This window comes from Marmota marmota, unplaced genomic scaffold, assembly GCF_001458135.2.
Source record: "Marmota marmota marmota unplaced genomic scaffold, marMar, whole genome shotgun sequence".
Classification (NCBI taxonomy): domain Eukaryota; kingdom Metazoa; phylum Chordata; class Mammalia; order Rodentia; family Sciuridae; genus Marmota; species Marmota marmota.
The window spans coordinates 22939786-22955193 of NW_025999998.1; the positions used below are offsets into that span (position 1 = coordinate 22939786).

At 38.2% G+C, this 15408-nt stretch overlaps 1 long non-coding RNA gene across 4 annotated transcripts in view; it reads left to right on the forward strand.

Annotated features, from left to right (window-relative positions):
* Positions 1-15408, forward strand: part of LOC125617914 — a 97088-nt gene that overhangs the window by 74490 nt on the left and 7190 nt on the right. Inside the window, exon 1 of one of the 4 annotated variants that reach the window (XR_007349053.1) lies at positions 7205-7264. The exons of the other annotated variants lie outside the window; for them this stretch is intronic. This is a non-coding gene — a long non-coding RNA (uncharacterized LOC125617914). Of the gene's footprint in view, positions 1-7204; positions 7265-15408 lie in introns of those variants that run through there. 4 annotated transcript variants of the gene reach the window in all.

Sequence of the window (15408 nt, forward strand, 5' to 3'; positions counted from 1 at the left end):
CTTGAAGTTGAGAATCCTGCTGTCTCAGCCTCCCAAGTAGCTGGAATTACAGGAGTGAGCACTATACCAAGCTCATTCTCAGATATTTTCTATAGCTTGAATCATTGCATCAGGCAAATCCCTTTTTTCCCCAAATATTTATTTTTTGTAGTTGTAGTTGGACACAATAACTTAATTTTATTTATTTATATGTGGTGCTGAGTATCCAACCTAGGCACATTCGAGGCGAGCACTCTACCACTGAGCCATAACCCCAGCCCCAGAAAATCCCTTTTTAAGAGGAAAGTCCTTATTACAAATAAGAAGAATTTTAGATAATTTTCTAAAATTGTCTTCAATAATCTTTGATTTTTCTTAAGAACAGTGTGATAGTGAGTATATGCGGCACAATTTTGATCACCCAGAATTTAATTTAAATGGGAGAAGTGAAATGGTTACCTAACACACCCAAACTGATTTTGTCCTAAGCACTTCTTGGGTTGTAAAACCATATTACAGGATATAGACAAGGAGGAAATTTTGTGTTAATTCTGCCTCTTTCATTTTATATATCAGAAAATTGCATCTCGGAGACAGGAGGTCATTAAGATTATCCAATTACTTAATAGGCTATTTGAACAACAGTGATTTCAGAAGAAATGCAGGAAAATAGAAGTCTCAGATATTTAGGAACCATAATAGTCCATGCTGATTGGTTGGTGGTGAGCCTAGGGGTTGGGTACTGAGGAAGAGGGAAGAACAAAGATGCTGTGTGGACCTTCAGCTTTTGTATGTGTGTGTGTGCGTGTGCGAGTGCATGTGAGTGTGTGTGTGTGTGCTTTTTTGTGTGCAAGTGAAAGATATTCATTTTGGAAGAGGACACTGGAGGAAAAGTGGAAAAAGCTTGTGAGTTTACCCTGGGAATGTTGCGTGTGCATGCCTTTGGAAATCCAAGACGATGTGTTACAGCTGAATACACATAGGAGGAAAACCACGGGAGTACTAAGTCATGACAGCTTAGTAAAGAGTATTTCCAAGGGGAAGTAATTATCATCTATAGCCTGTGCGAAGCCAAGTAAGATAAAGATGGAAAAGTGTCCGTTAGGTTTGGCTATAAGGAAGCTGTTGGTTACTTGGCAAATGACGTTTTTTTTTTTTTTTTTTTAAAGAGAGAGTGAGAGAGAGACTGAGAATTTTTAAATAAATAAATAAATAATTAAAAAAATAATAAAAAATAAATAATAAAAAAATAAATAATTTTTTAGTTTTCGGCGGACACAACATCTTTCTTTGTAGGTGGTGCCGAGGATCGAACCCGGGCTGCACGCATGCCAGGCGAGCGCGCTACCGCTTGAGCCACATCCCCAGCCCGGCAAACAACGTTTTAATGGAGTGGTGGAGATAGAAGCCAGACTGCAGTGAACCAAGAAATGAGCAGAGCTCAGGAAGTAGAAAAGTGAATATAAATAACAATCAAAAAGTGTAGGACAGTCAGGGGAAAGGGAGAGTAGGGTAGGACCTGCAGGAGAAGACAGAGAGGGCTGGTTTTATGTATGTAGAAGAGAATTGGCATGTTCAAGTGCTGATGGGCAAGGACCAGTTTTTCTGTTGAAATAATTTTTTTTTTTTTTTCTGACTCCTATCTTCTGTCTACAAGTCTCTGTAGTTCCTGGAAATCAAGGAGTAGATATTTTGGGAGCATCTAAATTATCCCTTGAAGATCTATTATCAACTGACACTTATTAAACAGGTTTTGTTACCAATCCATAAGCCCACATTTCCCTTGAATTCCTAGCTATGCACACTCAATTAGAAGAACATCTCTTGAATTCCTTAGCGAGGTTAAAGAGAACAAAATCAAGCCCCACATTCCAAAATTGGTATCTATGTGAATTCAAACTGGGAAATCAACATTTTAGACATTAAAAAGTTTTTTTTTTTCAAAAACTCATTTTTGATTTACATTAATCACACATTAGCAACTATTTCATTCACAGTTATTTATCAATTACTTACTATTTAGTAGATGTTTGGCATGAAATTCCTAAATATTACCCGAAAGTCTTGGATTATAGATATTGTGCTAAATGCTTTAAATAAGGGATGGCACCAAATTCTCAAAACAGCAGGGCAGGGTAGGCATGTGGGCTTATTCTTTTAAGATTCAACCCAAGGACTGTTTCTGTGAGGACTTTTCTTACCAACTCTCTCTGACAAGTAGACTTGATTCTTTTGTGTGCATTCTGTGTCTTATAAACAGGAGGAAAGGAATCTATATTTCTCTATAAAGATGTATGTGTGTATACACATATGTGTATATATAATAAGAGAGGTGATATGTTAACATATAAAATATTTTATACAGTATATACATATATTTATATATGTATATATGATAGTGTATAAAAATAAGATGCCATATATTATATAAGATATATTAATATATATGATAAGATGTATAATACATAAGGTATAAGATAATACATTAAGCATATTAAGTAGATTATATTTACAATTTTATTTCCTTATCACTTATTAAGTTCTTCCTGTGTGTGAGATACTGTGTTTAGCAGTTTATTTACATTATCTCATGCCATTCCCACTAGAACTTTATGTCTTATATTTCTTATCTATTTTACAAAAGAGGAAATGAGAACAAGAAAAGTTAAAGAACTTTCTTGAGGCACATCCATGAGTTGCAGTGTTGAGATGGGAACATGTTTTATTTTGTTTTTGACTACAATGCCTCTGTTCCTAACACTCTACACACTGCCTCCACTATGTCAGAGGAATGTTTTCCTCTTTTACTGGACTGAGGCAGGGTCTATATTTATTTTTTTTCCTTCCTCAATTATATAGGAAGGAAGGAAAATAAATGTTATTTATGCCACTTTACCCATTCCCCTGCATACTGCAGACATCAGTAGTTAACAATTATACTCTGTTCCAGGGATCTATCCAAGAATCCATCTCCCCTGTGGTACAGGAAGTCACTCCCTGTTGGTAAGAGGGAAATCCTATCTACCATTCCTGGCCAAAAACAATGCCTCTAACACAAATGTAGTTGGCAAATTGTTAGTGTGTTGCTATTTTCTCCATTTTGCAGATGAAGAAATAATGATTAGACAATAATATTATATTATATTATGTTAATATTAGTGGCCAACTCTTTGAGTTTTTGTGAGGATTAATTGAATTAATACACATACAACTTTTCAAATGGTGTCTTGGCACAGGTGAATTAGCTGTTATTACTACTACTCAGAGCAAACAAGTTATGGGCAAATCCATTGAGACAGAAAGGAGGAAGTTGCCAGGGCTAGAGAGGTGGCATAACAGGAAGTACCTGCTTAACAAGTATGAAGTTTTCTTTTGGGGTGATGGAAATCTTTTTGGAGCTAGATATGATGGTCATACAACAATATGATTGTGCTAAGTTACCCTGAGTTGTATACTTCAAAATAGTTTATTTTATGTTATATGAATTTCATTTCAATGAAAAAGAGAAAAAGCCATATGTATTGTAATGGCTTGAGCAGGATTGTGGAGACCCTGGAAATGAGGGCTGCCTAATGTTTGCACTCTAGACTCCTCCATTATCTTACCTCGTTCCAGCTCTGGTATGGTAGCCAAGTTTGTGATCTAAGCCTTTGGTCCTTTAAATAGAATGCTCTTTTTACTTTAATGTTACTTTAGAAATCAAGGAAAATTCTTTCTTGGTGGTGGGTAGTTGTATAAGTGTGTCAACAATTGCTGATGGAGGAGTGGTATCCCCACCTCAGACAGGAGAACAAGAGGATTTTTTTCAAAAGCCCTTTATAGTTGACAAAGCGGTTTGAGAGAAGAATGGGCTGCACAGAAAAGTAACTTACTGTATGCTGGGTGACCTGTGTAATGTGTCTAGTAAACATGACTCAAGGGGAGGGGTGGGGCCAGAAGGGAATTCTTGAAAGCTCATAGGTAGCAACATCTCCTCTTGCACTTTGGTTCTGTTTTTATTTGACTGCAAAGGAAACTCAAAGACTTCAGAACTGGGTTTATTAAAAGCAGAATGACACCAGTCGCCTCCCTGGTCTGCAAACCATGCCACTGAGCTTGCTGAAGTGTTTATGGGACTGGAGAGGGCTGCTTAGCCTAGGCTAAACAGACCTTAGGGTACAGCAGGAAGCAACTGGGAGAGTCCTCGTGAAAGCAAATAAAAACCTCAGATCTTCCACTGCTAATCTCTTTGCAGTTTGTTTTATTTATAACTGTAAATGTGTTGTAGCAACAACCTAGTTCGTAAACACAGCACCTCATTGCTCATTAATAAACAGGAAGATTATTAATAAACAACCACCTCTCATTTTAAGACAACTTGGCATATAGAGTTTAGTTACAAATTAAGTTGCAAAAGGACCTTTTAATCTATTACATGTTGTACCATGTAAATGTTTTAAAGTGATTCTGAGGCGGTCCTGACCTGATTTCTGGATCTTTGCCAGTGTCACAGTGGAAAGTCCAGAAGTCTGCCAGTGCCTTGTAGCCCTGGCTCTGAGGTACCAGTGGAGCAAAGGGGAGGACTCAAGGGTTACCGTATTGCTAACAAAACCTTGAAGATATTGCAAGAGCCTTTTCAGATGGTCTTTTCTTTCTTTCTGCATAAATTATGAGCCTTCTGGCTCTGCAGATATAAAGACAAATGGCACAGTTTCTGTCTCCAGAACTAAAAGTCTATTGGGGAAGATAGTCACACAAACAGCCAATTGTAAGACAGATGACAAAGACTGTTCTAAAGTTTGTGGACTAAGGACCAGGTGAGCAGAGGAGATGGGATGTTTAATTCTGTTGACCAGGCTGGATGTAGAGGACAGAATGGGGTGAGATTAGTGAGGGTTTGAGAGAAGACATTAAAATAGAATCTTGAAGGATTTCCTCTGAAAGTAAGGGGATGGTATAGTCAGGGCAGAAAGTTTTCTAGAGCAATAGAACACAGAAGTCTGAGCTTAGTTGAGTGTAGAAAGAGAAAAAGTCTTGCATGGTTAGATGTGGGAACCAAATGGGAGAGTAGAAAGACAGTTCCATTGTACAGAACTCACTTCCCAATTTCATCAGAGAGAGGAAACAGAGATGCAGAAAATTTTGATGATCTGTTAAAAGTTAGCAAAGATAAGAGTGCAGAGAGTAATTGAAAAGTATGCAAAGGGAGAAAATGATTTTGGGGGGTACAAAGAAGGACAAAACTTCATGTTTCCTGGGAGTATGAATGATTTTAGCCTGCAGGTGTCAGAAAATATATGAATGAGGGCCTGTCATTGCAAAAATGTTGAAAAAAGTGGGACTTTAACGGGAGACACTGACATGTTGATGTGGATGAAGTGGGCCTGGGGCTTGTGGCCTCCTTTTGTGGTCTTACACAGGATTGCTATTTTTCAGTTCCCAGTTTTGGCATTTTTGTTTTGAGATTTGTTTTAGTGATTCTTTTCTAGCACGTGTTCAGACACTGTCATTTTAGATGAATAATGTTTGTGGTTAAAATACATTTTCTACACTCATAAGGTTTATTTCATTTACCTGAGGTGTTTTTTTTTTTCTTTCAGGAACAGAATTCCAGGTTTGTCAAGAGACTCAATGGGAAAATTCTGCTTTATTTTACAAAATTCTACCCGATTTAAGTGATTTGGGGATCATATGTCCCAATTGTAATTACATTTGCCAGAATTCAGAACTTTGAAATATGTTGTACTTTCTGAATATTTGCCATTTGCCAACTCCAGTTGGAGCTTCTTGGGTCTCCATCCTGCTCTGTGCTCAGCACTGCCTGGGCTCCCTGTCTGCCAGTGTCCAAAGCACACACAAGAGAAATTCCACGTCTGTCCTTTCTAGGTGGTTTGCAACTGCTCCCTCCCTTTCCCTCTGAAGGCCTAAGGAATGTCATGGTGAATATGTGGTGTCCCCAGAAGGCTCATTTGTAAGTCAATGAAAGACTGTTCAGAGGTGAAATGATTAGATTATGAGAGTTGTAACCTAATCACGGATAGGGATTAACTGGGTGGTAACCAGTAGTAGGCAAGTAGGGTGTGGTTGGAGGAGCTAGGTCACTGGGAGTGTGCCTTTGGGGTTTACATTTTGTCTCTGGTGAGCAGAGCTCTCTCTACTTCCTATATCACCGTATCTTGAATTTCTTTTCTCCTCCCCATGCTTCTGCCATAATGTTCTGCTTCACTTTGGGTCCAGAGCTATGGAGTTGGCCATCTACGGACTGAAACTTCTGAGACCATGTACCAAATAAACTTTTCCTCCTCTAATTGCTCTTGTCAGACCTTTTGGTCACAGCCACAAAAAAGCTGACTTAAACAGCATGCTGAGGGGGTCCCAGGTGTTGCTAGTTCAGCCATCTCTGGTTGTATGAATATCCCTTAGCCCTGTCCACATCTTTGTAGACAATCTCTTCATTTAGCTCTCAACTGTTCCCTTGGAGCACTGAGATCATTGTAGACCCAACTGAGGCATACGTAGGAATGTTCACAGAAAGCATGTTACATATGTGATACATATGATTGTTTGCATTTGCACACTGAATTTATGAAACAATGAAATAGCCTATAATTAGGAAATTGCTTTTTAAATTCACATTAAAAATGTAAAGTTTTAAAAAAATGATTCCATGACTAATTTCAAATGATGATCTTTTTTTTTTTTCTTTCTGCACTGATGATTTGTTCTTCACTTCTTGAAAATGGCTTACACAAGTGTTCATTTTTGGATAGTACTAAAAATTGTTTCCAGGTATTAGGAGGCACAGTTCAATCTAAAAATCTTTTCATGCTGTATACACATTAAAAGTTTACTCTAATCCCTCCCTAATGGACAGCTTGATTCTGACCCCAAATTTGGGTTCATCAGTGCAACGTTAGGCAATATTTGTTTGTTCACTCTTTCCTTTCCTCCATGTACTTCCCAAGCTCCAAGGTTGTGGACCTCGGTAACTATTCAGCATGGAAATAAGATACCAGCTTCCCCTTCTGCCAAGTGGATTTCTGAGTCAGTCATTTGGAAGCCTTCCCCAGTGACTCTGAGTGGGTGAGAACATTGCTGTCATCTCTACACATAAATTCACCATTGGAGAACTTTCTGTTCAACAAATGTCTTGTTTCCTTTTTTTTTTTTTTATTAGTACTAGGAATTGAATCTAGGAGTACTCTATCCACTGAACTACATTCCCAGCCTTTTCTATTTTAAGAAGGTCTTGAGAAGTTGCCAAGGCTGGCTTTGAACTTATGATCCTCCTGCCTCAGCTTCACAGGTACCTGGAATTGTAGCTTTATTGTCTACTAGGGAAATGAGCAATGGATGAGCGCTGGCTACCTTTTACTATCCTGAGAGGATAAATTTCTGCCATCATAGGAGAGAACTATTACCTGTGCCAACAGTTTTGAGGCTTTAGCTAAAATTGGGAGATGTCAGAAGTGTGTAACCTAACATCCTTTATGTTTGCATGCATTAAAAACTATACTGAGAAAAGAAAAACAGGACTATATATGGGAATAAGAAAGTGAGAAAAAAGAAAAGTTTATTGGGAAAATTGAGCAAGAAAAAAATGAGAGGAACTGGGGTGGGGGTGGGGAGGGGAACAAGACCCTTAACCTAGATGTTCTGAAATTCTTGCTATTGTCCTGCCTTATATTGGTTGACTCTCAGTCTGTTGTTGCCCTTGGATGATGAAGTGTGAGTGTGTGATATTTTATTTGGAAAGAATCTAACGTAGCAAAATAAGTGATAATTTAAAAATAAAAAGAAGCATTTAAGAAACTGCACTAACTTGCTAAAATTATTTTTTAAAAATTTGTAGACATTCAAATTGTGTCTTTCACATCCACTTCAGGTTCATTAAGAGGGGCTGGGGATGTGGCTCAAGCGGTAGCGCACTTGCCTGGCACGCGTGTGGCCCGGGTTCGATCCTCAGCACCACATACAAACAAATATGTTGTGTCCGCTGAAAACTAAAAAATAAATATTAAAAAAATTCTCTCTCTCTCTCTCTCTCTCTCTCTTAAAAAAAAAAGAGTGAACCATGTTATTTGGGATGGATGGAACTTTTCTTCAGAACCAGAGGAGGGTCCTGATTGCTCTAAACCACATAAAATAATTCTATTTCCTTGTTATAAGATTGATATAAATTTAAGTCAATCAGAGAATGGCATTTCCCCAGCTACAGAAATTGGATCCAGGATGGCCCAATCAGAGTGAAGCTTGGTAAAGTGGTTCTTGATGTTTAATATGCCATTTGATGTGAATGAGAAACTACTATCACGTTGCTAGCACTTACTTTATGAGCCTAGCCCCAAAACAAACCCAATGTGTAGAGGCAGACAGAACTGAGAGAACTGCAGAACATATTTAGCCAGAACCTGGACAAAACTATACTTGGATCAATTATAAAAAGGCTAATAGACTTTTCAGTTACAGGAACCTATAAATTCCCTTAATTGTTTAGGCCGGTTGGGTAGCTCTTCTATTATTTGCTACAGAAATAATCACAACAAATAACACCTTCATTGTCCCTGAGTGATTTAGATTTAGTTAAAACAAACAGGCCTTATTAAGTGATGATATACTTGTAACTTCAGAATATCAAATACAGATGGTACTTGGCTTAGGATGGCTTGGTTTATAATTTTTGACTTTACAATGGTTTGAAAGCATACCCATATAACCATTCTCTTTTCACTTTCAGTATAACATTCAATAAATTACATGAGACACTCAATATTTTTATTATGAAATAGGCTTTGTGTTGAAAGTAGGCTAAGGAAAGTGTTCTGAGCACATTTGAGGTAGACTAGGCTAAGCTCTGGTGTTTGGTAGGTTAGGTATATAAAATGCATTTTTTATTTATGGTACTTTCAATTTATGATGGATTTATTAGGATATAACTCCAAGGAGATTAAGTAAGTAAGTAGGTAACTCAGGGTATACCTCTACCTTTATAGTTTCTAATTATGTGTGTGTGTGTGTGTGTGTGTGTATACATATATGATCTAAAATCTCAAAAAGCCAAGCCTGACTGCCTCATTCACACAGAAAAAAGCCTATGGAATTTCAAGGAAAATAAACCTTTATGATTGAAGTTGAAGATAAAGGAAAATTTATGGATGAACCAAAGGTAAAGCAGTTTGAAATAGCTGACAGTTATTTTGATGAACTTCTGTCAAGCTAGTCAGGATAGAAGTGAAGAAAAACTGATACCAGTTTATCTGCTAGTTGCCAGTTACTTTCATGTACATGATCACATGAAATTCTTACAATATCCTTTGAGATGGCTATTATGCCCTGTCCCCCTGCCATCCTCACTTCAGAGGCTCAGAGAGGAAAAAAATCATTTGTTCCAGATCAAATAGTATTTAGTACCAGAAGCAAGATTTGAGCCCAGATTATGTCCTTTCTACAACCTTGCTCTGTCTTTATGATATATTGCTGGGAACTAGAGGGGTCTTAAATGCCAACCAGAGTTGGAGCAGCTTAGTGGACACTACTATTCACTGGTTTCAGAATACATTAGGGCAGCTGCTTCATGTGCTGGAAGTTCCTTTTATTGCAGACCCTATTCTTTAGTTTTTAAAGAATTTTTATTTAATATCCCCAAAACCATGCCTCTTTGTCTTGGTACTACCAAACACAAGGAAAGAATTGGACTCAGTAGTGTTTGCCTTTACCTACCCTAAACAAACTGAATTCCTCATTCCGACTCACTGCCTCCTTCTTTTCCTAACTCTCTGCCAATACGATACGTGTTGGGAAAATAAGTTTCTGAATTGTCATTCTAGGAAGCGCCTTTTACAGCTGAAACTTTACCACTTGGTTCATCCCTCGCCTGCCATCTGCTCAGCTCCCAAACTGCTGCAAAGGTTGAGAGGAACTGCTAAAATTGCAAAGAACCATAGAAATTCCATGGCATGAAATCTTCTCTAATTTTTACAGCTTGTTGAATGCTGCCTTCAGAGGACCGTATTCTTTAGATCTCCAGGGTACTGTCATAAGGTATCAGGTCTTCAAAGGGAGCCTTTCCATCAGTAGATGATTTTTCACCAGAATTCCTTTGAACCAAACTTGTAATTCAAGCTTTCAAAGTCATCTGGACCTGAGCTCTGTGGCCAGTCAAGTTGGAGAGAATTGAAGGAAACCTGTTCCCAGTTGTGAGGGCTTAATATCAACTTAGCTTGTTGGTGCCTATGAAAGTGACTTACATAGTGCTGGGCACACAGTAAGGCATCTTTTCTCAGGTCTAATTGTTAGGCTCATCCTTCATTTTCATGAGCAATCCCCCTGTGTTGTGCCTCTCTTCTAGAATGTACATCCCTATCTTTTCTCCCTGTGCTTAAGTCTAATTTACCATGGACTGACAGTACATTTATTATCAGTTCAGTCCTTGTAAAATCTGACTAGGTCATTGATACTGACTTTCATGTCTCTCTAATATCCACTCATTTGTTCATCCTCCCATTTATTCATTCAGTGTCTGTGTTTATTGGAGAATTTCCCCAAATCTTAATGCTGGTCATGGAGATTCAAAGTGTCTTAGGACATGATCCCTTGAAACAGAAAGTGAGATGGGAATTCTCAGCAAATAATAGCATGAGGGAATGCTGAAAAGGCAGAAGGAAAAGAAAAAGGCAGGTAAAGAAGCAAGGTAATTATGTGATTTCCTAGGGTTCTGTGGTGAGTGTATTTTACCCTGTAGGTTATTCTCCCTAACAGTAAGGGGGCTGGACTGATACCCCCACTATCAGTGATGGGCTGTGGATCACACAGGGGAATGGGGATGGCTGTAAGCTAAGCTTCTCTAGACCAAGTGTCTGCAGTCAGGCCAATTCCTATGAAGAATTAGCAGCCAACACTCATGCCTTCAGGGGGGATATATTCACCAGACTTAGGGGACCTGGGTGGCCAGCAGTAGCATCGGTTGTGCAGTGGTACTTGATGTTTAGTCTCTGATCTAAAGAAGCTTACCCCAGAGGGACTTCATGAAAATAAAAAAGCAACATGGAGGCAGAGTGATCGAGCCATGCATGTGAGTACTAAAGAGGAGCACCCATCCAGCTGGGGTGGGGAGGATGGAGTGGCAGTGGATGAGGGAAGTCATCAAGGAAAGTTTCCCCTGGGATTGTGAATCCTAATACGCTGAGTCCTAAAGGGTGAAACAGGTGAAGAAGAAGAGGAAGGGAATTTCAGGCAGAGAGTATGAATTGAGTTCATATTTGTGAACAGGGTTGCCTAATGTTTTTCATGTGCCCTGAATACTTTTAGCTTTCTGGGGACCCTGTCCTCCATAGAAAACTTAAAATTATATTTTATAATTTTTAAAAATAGAAATATGAATACAATTCCTAAACGTATCATGGCCTTTGGCATTGTGCCTACCATGCCAAGTGGAGAAATTGGCCCTGTTAGTGAAGGTAGGAAGGCAACCCTGTGAGTTACTTCCCCTTTGCTATATCCCTGCCTTCCTGGATTCTATAACTAACCATCTCCTCGTAAGACTGTGTTCTACTGAGACTGTGCTGGATCTGCCCGCAAAATTTTATGTCCGCCAGAATCCTCATTGAGTGATCTTATTTAGAAATAGAATCTTTGCTAAAGTACTTAGTTAAGGTTTAGGTAATCATCCTGGATTAGGATGGACCTGAAATCCAATAACTGGTGCCCTTAGAAGAGGATAGAGCATGGAACATAGTCACATCCATGTGACTATGGAAGCAGAGATTAGAGTGATGAAGCCACTAGCCAAGGAATGTCAAGGTTTGCCAGGAGAGACACACAGACAGGTTCTTCCCTAGAACCTTCAGATGGAGCATGAGCATGTTGACACCTTGACATTGGATTTTTTTCTTTCTTTCTCTCTCTCTCTCTCTCTTTTTGGTTCAGTATCAGGGATTGAACCCAGGGGAGCTCAACCACTGAGCCACATCCCCAGCCCTTTTTATGTTTTATTTTGAGACAGAATCTTGCTAAATTGCTGAGGCTGGCTTTGAACTTGTGATCCTCCTGCCTTAACCTCCCATGCCACTGGGATCACAGGTGTTCACCACTGTACCTAGTCTCCAGAACTGTGAGGGAGTAAATTTTTGTGCTGTTAAGCCACCTTATTTGTGGAACTTGGTTATGGCAGCCCTAGGAACAAATATAGACAGTATGAAAATACTTTTGAATCTCAGGGCTCCTGGCTTTGGCTATTTTGGCACAGTTGGGCACTAAATCCTTTGCCCATTACTTTCTGAAGTTTGCTGTTCACTTCCCAGTGTAGATATTTAGTTCCTTAGTACTAAAAAGCAAGCATTGTTCAGACCAGAGAAGTTACTAAGGTAGCTTGTGCCCTACCAGGGTACTTTTATTTTTCCATTCATTGTATCACAGTTATTATCAGCAGTGTTGGATGCCAGGGAACAATGTAGCAATATCTGCAAACTTCCAAAGTGTTGACTTTTCAGAACAGGAAGGGAAAGGAAGTCAAGTGCACGTACTGTTTCATAGCTTTCTTTTATCTCTGATTCGGAAAAAATAGCCATAAATAAATATCCTGTACTGGCTTTTCCAGTTTTCTAGCTTTGTAGTAACAACAACAACAACAACAACAACAAATCAGTTGAGGAATGCTGTATAATATATGCAGATATGAGGATGACATGCCGCGATATCCCATAGACTGAATGCTCCTTGTAGAGAAGGGCAGTATCTTTTTCTTCTCAAAGCTCAGCATCCAGTACACTCTCTGGAACTTCACTGTCTTCCAGTAAATGTTTGCTGATTATTGAATCTGCTATTGCACTGATTATCAAGATTTTTTTAGCTTATGCCTGCCATTGGGCAGATGTTTCTTACTGTATCACACACATAGACCCTAAAGCTGTACCTTTAAATGTGACTGGCTTGAATAGGATGTACAAATGAATAGTTATTATCTCCAAACAAATACTCTGTGCTTCTCTGCCCATGTATTTGATATAGGTGCTACCCTTTAGATACAGTAATAATAACTTTACAGAGTTAATATTTTGACAATTGAAAAATTTTTATAAGTGATTAAAAATAATTTCCAGTAATTTTATTTGGATATGATGAATAATTTTAATATTTACTGAGTGCCTAATATGAACCAAAATTATACCAAGCACTGTACATACAATATCTCATTTAGCCATCAAAAATAATCCATGAGATTATTATCATCACCATTTTACTCTAGAAAAGACAAAATATAGGTGGATTACCTAATTTGCCCATAAGTGGCAAAACTGGAATTTAGATAGTTGTTTTCCTAACTGCCAAATACTATACACATGAAATTTAAGTTTTAGTGAACTGAAAAACATCTAAGGGAATTGATAAAACATGGATTTGTATTCTTTATTTACAGAGAATTAATGAAACTAAGGTAGGTTCAGGAATCTATATCTTTAAGTATCACACAGGCAATTTAGATTAAAGTGGTCCATGACCTACGTTTTGAGAAACACTTCTTTATGTTGAAATGCCATACACATAGTGTGAATTATTTTGCATGTTTTTTTTTCCATTCAATATTCTTTTCTCCCTTGTGGATATCCAGCTGTTCCAGTATCATTTATTAGAATGACCATTCTTTCCCCACTGTCTGTAGTTTCATTTTTTTTTTTTGTAATAAATTGAGTGTTCATATGTACATGGGCTCTGGACACAACCCTCTGGTTTTATCTTCTCCATATAATTCCTATCATCATCTGTTGTAAACACACTTTGAGAAATTATGTTGTGGACCAAAGGACAAAAACCTTGGAAAACCCCATGAATCATGAGTGGCTATACCATCAGCCAAATGTAAGAACAGACATTTAAAAAGCAGTGCTCAGCATTTCCTGAAATCCTCACTTAAATTAATCTCTGTGGCCCAAGAATTACAATATCTGGTGTTTTTAGAAATCTCTGTGCAGTTCAGTAACAGCCAGTTATCATTCCTTTTTCTCTTTCTATTTTCACTGCTTTTCTTTTTCCAAACCTCTTTTGCCAAATCAGTCCAACATTTTTGCAAACAAGTCATATTTTATTAAGAGCATCTTTTTCTGACATTCAAATATCTTTAGAAAAGAAAGATGAAATACAGACAAGGTAGTATTTACCTCTCCAGTGTTCTACTTCAGATGGAGCTTTCTCCTCCCAGCAATTTGCTCCTGCCTCAATTGCGTGCCTGTTGTAAATTTAGCCTGAGTTCATCTGATTTTAAAATGGGGCCAGGGAATCCCAGATTATACCTATTTTCCCACTGGAATAAGAGCCTTCCATTTAAATATGGTTTGATACCAACAAAGAAATTTGGTATCCTGTTATGCAAGCTCTTACAAATTTCTTTTTATTGTATTATATGAAACAGGTTAAAAAATACTTGTAGTGAATTGCAGGTGAGGAACCTGAGGCACAGAGAAGTGAAACTGTCTCTAACTATGAAGGGAATTGTATAAATAACTGGAGATTCCATTGCATTGCTTTTTCACTGAATTCTGCAGTTGGAGACTATTACTGGACTGGATTCCCAGGAAGATTAAAATCAAATAGAAATGGTTCAGGCTTGCAATATCCACATTTTAATTTATGTCTGCATTCATGCATAGTGATGTGCTGACCCAGATGGTCTCCAGAAAAGTGTGTGGGCTGAATGAAGTGTTGCTATGCAAATGTCACAGTATGGCTATGTCAGACTCAGAAAACTCAACAGCACAGAAAGGGTTATTGTTTTTGTTTTCCAGCACAGGGGTGTGATGGACTCAGAAGGGATTGTGTTATGTATCTTCTATCCTTTTTTTTAAGATCTTTATCTGCCAAAAGTCCCAAAACTAAGTGTTGAAAGAATTTTAGATGTTCTACAGTTGGTTACATGGCTCTTGGGACCTCAACTAATAATTTGATTGGTAGTCATCTGGGAGAAGCCTATGAGTTTAGAGACATAAGGAATCACCTGTAGCCACTGTGCTAATGGAAGAAGTATACAGACATTCTTCCATCTGTATAGACAGTCCAGTTTCCCTACCTTTTGAGCATAATGAGCTGGGGTTTTCCTTTAGTAGTGTACATAGTTCTGCCGGTGATCTGCTGACTACACTGGTACTTTCTCTGGGCTAACCCAGGCACATTTTATTGTTATATTGGAAATAAAGGTCATCATGTAAACTACTGATTTGAAGCTGATGTTTTCTTGGGCAACTGTCATCTTTGTGGTTGAATGTTCAGTGCTGCGGAGAAGGATGATGTGTCTTATCTGAAGGTGGAGTGGGAGTTCCCTTTGGGAAGATTTTTCAAATTTCCCTGATATAAGATCTATTTGGGGTGTTGGTGAAACACACAGATCCAGGCATGTCCTTTGGGATTACCGATTCAGTGGGGTTAAACCATGTCCCTGAAATATGTATTTTTTTTTTTTTT